The sequence below is a fragment of the Pholcus phalangioides genome, unplaced genomic scaffold, assembly GCF_987345545.1.
Source record: "Pholcus phalangioides strain wild (caught in Gottingen) unplaced genomic scaffold, Ppha-v1.0 ptg000028l_1, whole genome shotgun sequence".
Lineage (NCBI taxonomy): Eukaryota > Metazoa > Arthropoda > Arachnida > Araneae > Pholcidae > Pholcus > Pholcus phalangioides.
Window position 1 is genome coordinate 5,311,336 of NW_028301618.1, and position 6,784 is coordinate 5,318,119.

The 6,784-nt window shown below is 41.1% G+C and overlaps 1 long non-coding RNA gene across 3 annotated transcripts; it reads left to right on the forward strand.

Moving 5' to 3' along the window:
• Nucleotides 1–2,010: 2,010 nt before the first annotated feature.
• On the forward strand, nt 2,011–3,409 carry LOC149067811 (uncharacterized). Of its 3 annotated transcripts, none has more exons than XR_016195286.1 (3): nt 2,011–2,106; nt 2,692–2,779; nt 3,201–3,409. It is a non-coding gene; the product is annotated as an uncharacterized LOC149067811 (long non-coding RNA). The 3 variants fall into 3 exon arrangements; XR_016195284.1 differs by having other exon boundaries at nt 2,711–2,779; XR_016195285.1 differs by having other exon boundaries at nt 2,714–2,779.
• The last annotated feature ends 3,375 nt before the right edge of the window (nt 3,410–6,784 follow it).

Consider the following 6,784-nt stretch of genomic DNA (forward strand, 5'->3'; position numbering starts at 1 on the left):
CCGCGCACGGCAAACATGCAGGTAGACAGCGTCCCAGATAGGGCATACGCTAGAAGCAATGCCCCATCTGGGAGGACGTCTCCCCGCCTGAGCGGGGCCCACAATGAGGGGTTGTACATAAAAGACAAGAACAGGACAAAACTAGACTCAAGACAAGTACTGTAAGATGTGTAGAAATAAACATGTAATCGGGGCTATTGAAAGTGAAGGCTATGAGCACAGAAATTCGAAGACAATGACGTGTGATAGATTTGGCGTTACCCAGGGTGCACCACGAGGAGGCCTATCACATTACACCCCGAGATGGATTATAAATGAAGGCACCGTCTATCGGTGGTCGCCTCGAATTCGTTAGGGGAAAATATCTTACCTACATCCTCCCTCGTGTTCAAACCCGGGACCGTGACAGCAACCTTCACAGGTAGACGAGCATCTTACCACCACGCCACTCGTTTGCTACTGGTAGTGACTGTTCTCTTGTACCGGCAACCAAAAATGATTACAAATTATCACCGATTCAAAGTTTCCAAGCTGCAAACGTCACCGGGATTAAAGTACAGGGTGGGCAAAAAGTCCGTAAAAATGAATAAAAACTGGAAAAATAACCGAATTAAAAAATGGTTTGCAGGGTTAGCATCGCTAGGTCACAGGAATTTTTTTAAGACAGGAAAAAATATAGTACGATTTTCACAATAAGTCGTTACTCCGCTTAAGCCATCATAATTTTTCGATAACATGAGGTGATGACTTATCGAGGATTTACTGTATTTCCTCTTTTTTTTACTCTCTTTCCCTGGGAGGGAAAAATGTTGTCAAACGCGTGTAAGAACTCCCAATGCTACCACAATAGTGCGTATACTATAAACGGACCTTATGTATGAAATGCAATCAGTGAAAATTTATACCGTTGTAGGTCTGTTGTTCTCAGTGGCGAGAGTTTTCAACGGGGAGATCGGCTCGCATTTGCGCCTTGAAGTTGGGAACCGCAGAAAACCAACTTCAGCCACAGCGACCGTCTATCTACCCCGAGTAACTCAGGGAAAAAGCCTCGTTTTCGACAAGTTTTTCGTTTTTCAACTCGTTTTCCCCGACCTTCCCAGTTTCGACCCAAAATCCAGTTTTGATTGGTCGCGGACGTGTCACGTGACAGCAGCGTCGAAGATGGGAACCAGAGAAAACCAATTTCGGCCGACTACAACCGTGACATTAACAGGGTTCGAGCTTGGGGCCCTCCTGATTCAATGCCATCACTATGATCACACCCGACCAACACACTGCGGCAGTTCTATGCGATGAGTCTTGCACCGAAAGAACTTGTGCACTGAAAACATTCAAGTAAAATTATAGGTCTTTTTTTTTTCAATTGATTTTTCGCATTGCTTAAACATTTTACATAAAAACAAATAGGGATGTGTCTGGAAAAATAGACTCGGATGTACAGTAAATTAATCGCGCCCGATTGTGCAAAAATTCTGCTCACGAATTAATGAATGAAACAATGTTCCAAAAATAATAAAAGCCTTCAATTATTCGTACGGGGGAGGGGCCTTGTTTGATTTGCTTTTTGGCCCACGACTGAAAACAAAAATGCGTTGGAGCAAACACCTATTTTTGTGATCCTCCGCGATTTTTTTGATTAAAAAGAAAGGTTAATTGGGTAATTTCGTAATTATATATATTTCCTCACTTCAATTACCGTGAGCGCAACGGCACCTGTCGTACACCTCATCCTAAGGGTGACTCCATATCAACTGAAACGTTCGCAGCAGAACAATTCGTAAGCCGAGTCGTTCGTTAGCCGAGATATCACCGTACGCGATTCAAGGCGGATCTCCCTCCACCCCCATTCTTCTAAAATAATAGACAATAGTTACTGCGAAACATCGATTGTAACCTTCAATTTCATTCTAAATAATAGATCATTAACGTGGAATTTCTTCTCGCAATTCCGAGAAATAGAAGAATGCCCTTTAATTTATTTGTCTTTTTTTTTTCCATTCATTTCTTCTCTATAAAAAGTAAACGATGTGATGGAATTCAATTATTCAACATTTTCCAGTCTCAAAGAAAGAATCTTCTCTCAAAAAGAAGTTTCTCGCCTTCTTGGTAAGTTCAGTTCTGATTAATAAATTACTTTATCTTACACACTCGTCACATGATATTTATTCAAACAAGCCTAAATCAGTTTTTAAATAAATGCATTTAATTTTCTTATAATATCCGGCCCTGCCCGGGTTTTCTACAATTGCTGGGAGGATTGAAAAAATTACAAATCATTGTTAAGGCGTATACAATTATGCATGTCTGAAACGCATTGTTAGGGAACCCCGGCAACCAAAGTTAACTTTCCATAAGTAATTGTTGAGGCTCAAGAAGCATTGGTGTCCTACATTTTTTGCTCATTTCGTTCATTTGCCAGCAATGACGAACTTTTAAAGTGGCCTGTCGGTCCCGTTCGGTATATATACCGAAATTTGGCGATGATAGATCTAAAATTGTAGATTTGTGTAGAGAAAACAAACACACACAAAATCCATTTTATATGTAGGTACTAAAATAAATTTCAATGATACACACGAACATGGTACTGTATCACGAGTAAAACCTTTTTCAAAGAAAACTTTTCCGAAAGTTTATATATAACACAGTTGAGAAAGTTATATAGTACATAAAGAATATTTATTTCTCTAGCTATATTTTCCATTTTTAGAAGAATCGAAAAGAATGAAGCTGATCTTCTTCCTGACTTTGTTCGTGTTGGCAATGCTGGTAACCGTCAGTAAGTGTCATACATTCAATCGATTAACGTTGACTTTTTATCGAATCATATTTAAGGGGAAAGTGCACGGTATCCGTCCCCAGTCATAAATTCGTACCCCCTCTCTAATTTGCATATACAGAGCTGCTATCTTGCGAAAGTGTCAGGAATCTCTACAGAACCATTCAGTTTACTACTTGCAGCATGGCTCCCACATCCTTGAACAGAGCCCCCTTATCTGGAATCTTCACAGGCCCTTCCATACTGAATTGATAGCTTGAAATAACAAAAAATGATAGTAATTGTCCCGTAATACCTCTCAATAGTGATGAATGCAGGAACATCATTCAATCTTGTAATTGCATTGATTACATGAATAAATATTATTCCATAATTATTATGCATCATTTTCATAGTCTTTCTTTTTCGAATTCGCGCTTAGGTTTTGCTGACTACAGCGACTACAAAAAGCAATGGGATGACTACTGTAAAACGTGTAATGATGTGGTATGCAAAAGATTTAACAAAAAAGAAACGGGATGTTATCGTGGGGTATGCGTCTGCAAATGATCCTCACCTTCATCAGTGATTGTAACACTAAAAAGGAATCCGAAAGTACGTCAACTAATGACGTGTGAATAAAAAGCATTGAAAAAATATTCGCAGCATTTCATTTATTGTTTATTTTTCTCATGAGTGAAAAAGAAATAAAAATACAGCCTTAAAAAAAATGAAGTTCATGTCAAATGATATATTTTTGGATTGGATCAGATTTTGATTTTATTGCCGCAAGAACCAATTAGATCAAGCTACGCCAAAACAGATGATCTTACACAAGTAAGACAAGACTTGTTCTTGTCATGTGAAAAGGTGAAAGTATGTGTGAAACGTAAAAAAAGTACACATAAATAATAAAAACTATAATTTGTCGTGTAGACCAATGTCAGATAAAAGTCACGAAGTGAGAAATGACTCTGACCAAAAGCGGTCGTAAAATGATGACGATGATGTGAACGAGTAAAAGCATGAGCAATGGACTATCACAATGAGGGTACTCCGGTTGACTCTCTCGTAATAATAGATATGACTGCGTGAGATGACTGTGTCCTATGCGTGACCGGGCAAGCAGAACTTCCTCCTTTCGGTTAGTCCTACAGTTCGAACGCCAAGCCGCTGTGGTGGTCGAGTGGTCATAGTGACGGACTCGCATCGCGACGATACGGGTTCGAACCCCCACCGTCGCCATAATGGTGGTCGGCTAAAGTTGGTTTCCTGTGGTTCCCAAATTCGAGGCGCAAATGCGAGCCGATCTCCCCATTAAAAAGTCTCGCCACAGAGAGCGACAGGCCTACAACGATAAATTAGTCAATCATTACACTTCACTCATAGTTAGAAAAAACTGGTGCAGAGATGACAACACTACCTCGATATACATGTACTATGTATATAGGAGGTAGTGACACTACACATAACAAGCTTCACGTCAGGTTTCACTACACGGTTTTGTATAATGTTTGCCTTTTTCACACCTATAGATGTGCAAACAAAAACAACATTGCCATTCGGAATCATCATCCTGGACCAGGGTTATGTTCAGTTAATCAAATAATTAATTGGCAGATTATTACATTTGCCAATGGACTTGGAATTATACATAATCATTGTTCAATATTATAAATTCTGGCAGCTTTTACACCGACGCACGCGTTATATTTTTCAAACGACTGTCAAGCTTTGGTATTTCGAGTTTCTTGATCAGATAATTTTCTTGATCCATTTTGATTCGATGCTCCCCCCATGTATGTAGTTTGTCATTATTTGGTCCTTTACTTTTGATTTTTAATGCTATTTTCTTTTTTTCCTCGCAATGTAAATGCAGCCAGCCTTTCGTGAATGTAAATAAATCTTCAGCTGCGAATAGATATCGGTCCAGTGTGTACACAGCTTTTTTTTGTGTAGGTACAATCGGATAATCCCGTATTTTACGGGACAGACAAATTTCCCCAATATTATTCATCTCCCCCTTTGGATCCGCACTTGCCCTGGGAAAGGATTGCAGAGCTCACAGTTTGCATCATAATTGAGTGACCGCTTTGTTTATTAGAGAAACGGCATTTTTATTTCCCCTCACCTTTATTCAAATTTAGGAATGGAATATGTTTATTTTTTACCCGACTGTTTTTTACAAAACATTTTACATATAAATACGAGCAGGAGCGTGAACAGGATTCTTTCGGTGGGTGGGGGGAGGGGTGTCACCTTTTCTTCCCTCCAAGCGAGGGTTCGTTTTTTACTGCAAAAAAAATATAAACTGGTGCGTCCGAAACTCCAAGTATTTTTTATCTGAAAGAGAAATGAAAAGTCAATAAATGAACAGAATTCTGAGTGCAAGTTCTTTTCTGCCAGTTTTTGGGGTCAATGAGGAGACTGGTTATTACCGCCTTTGAATGTGCCGTATTGCAAATACCGTAGGGCAGCGATTCTCAACCTTTTTTTTGACTCGCGAAGCCCTTTTTAGTAAAAAAAAATTCTATGGTGGAGCCCCGCATAGGCCAATTTCTCAATTATACATCAAAGTTACTGATTTATTTTTACTATTTAAAAATATTTATAATTATTTTTTTGGATTTTACTGTTTTTTTCCCCCTGGAGAGTGCACAAGGAACCCCAAAGGCTCCGCGGAGCACCGGTTGAGAACCGCTGCCGTAGAGGAAATAGAACGTTTTGTACCAAGGAGGAAAAAAGTGTTACGGGCTGGGCGGTACCGGAATGTCAGTCTTAATTATCACTACACTCTGTCGGTGGTGTTATATACGGCTGTCCGCAAGGGGGGTAGGCAAAGTGTTTTGCTAGAGAAGTCTGCAGTTTTGGAACGTTTTTTTGTGTTTTTTGACGTGCCATTTTGAGAACGATTCGACAGAAAACTCATGCTCGGTGGATGGTTAAGAAGGCATCTCAAAATAGATAACCTCACGAGAAATAGACGACTGCTGTTGCATAGCCGACTCGATGAATTGAGTCCGTGGAGGTATTTTGTTCATCGAACTAGATAATAGCTCCATGGTTGAGTCGGCCACGGATCAAACAGCCAGGGCCGGACTTAGGCAGGTGCGAAGGGTGCGGCCGCACCGGGCCGCTAAAGGGGATACAAATCAAGGAAACAGTTATTTTCCGGATATTATGCTGAGGTGAGCTCGGAAAGAAAAGTCATCACGTCTCCGCCGGGACTCGAACCCAGGCCTCTTGCATACCGGGCAAGCATGCTGCCAACTACACCACTGGAGACACATGAATCTGCCTTCCTAATTTCACGCACTGTGTCGTGAGGCGCTGAAGTAGAGGCATTAGTAGCCTCTCTTAACTTCAGGAAATGGCCCCCGGGTGGGACGGTTTAGAGAGATATGGATGCCTTCTTTCTCAGCCAGAGATATCAAGGAAACAGTTATTTTCCGGATATTATGCTGAGGTGAGCTCGGAAAGAAAAGTCATCACGTCTCCGCCGGGACTCGAACCCAGGCCTCTTGCATACAGGGCAAGCATGCTACCATCTACACCACTGGAGACACATGAATCTGCCTTCCTAATTTCACGCACTATGTCGTGAGGCGCTGAAGTAGAGGCATTAGTAGCCTCACTTAACTTCAGGAAATGGCCCCCGGGTGGGACGGTTTAGAGAGATAAAAAAAAAAGGAAACAAATGTTTTGATTACATTTTGACTTCATCTTCTTAGCAAAGCAATAGCTTAAAATTCAATCCAATATAGAGAACCTCTAAAACCAACCAAAGCGGTTGAGGGCCTGGGTAGATAATCGGTTTTCTAGCACTGGGAGCCCCAAATCTTCGAGTGCCTGGGGGCGCACTTGCAATTTTATCACTGGAAAGCGACCGCTTTGTCCATATTTATTACCAAATGACATTTTTTATGACTACGAAAGAGATTTACTGTCGTTCCCGTTCACCAGCGTACCCTGGAGCAGTGCGTCTTAACGCATGAGCTCACCCGGGCACGGCCCGGGGGGCCTCAA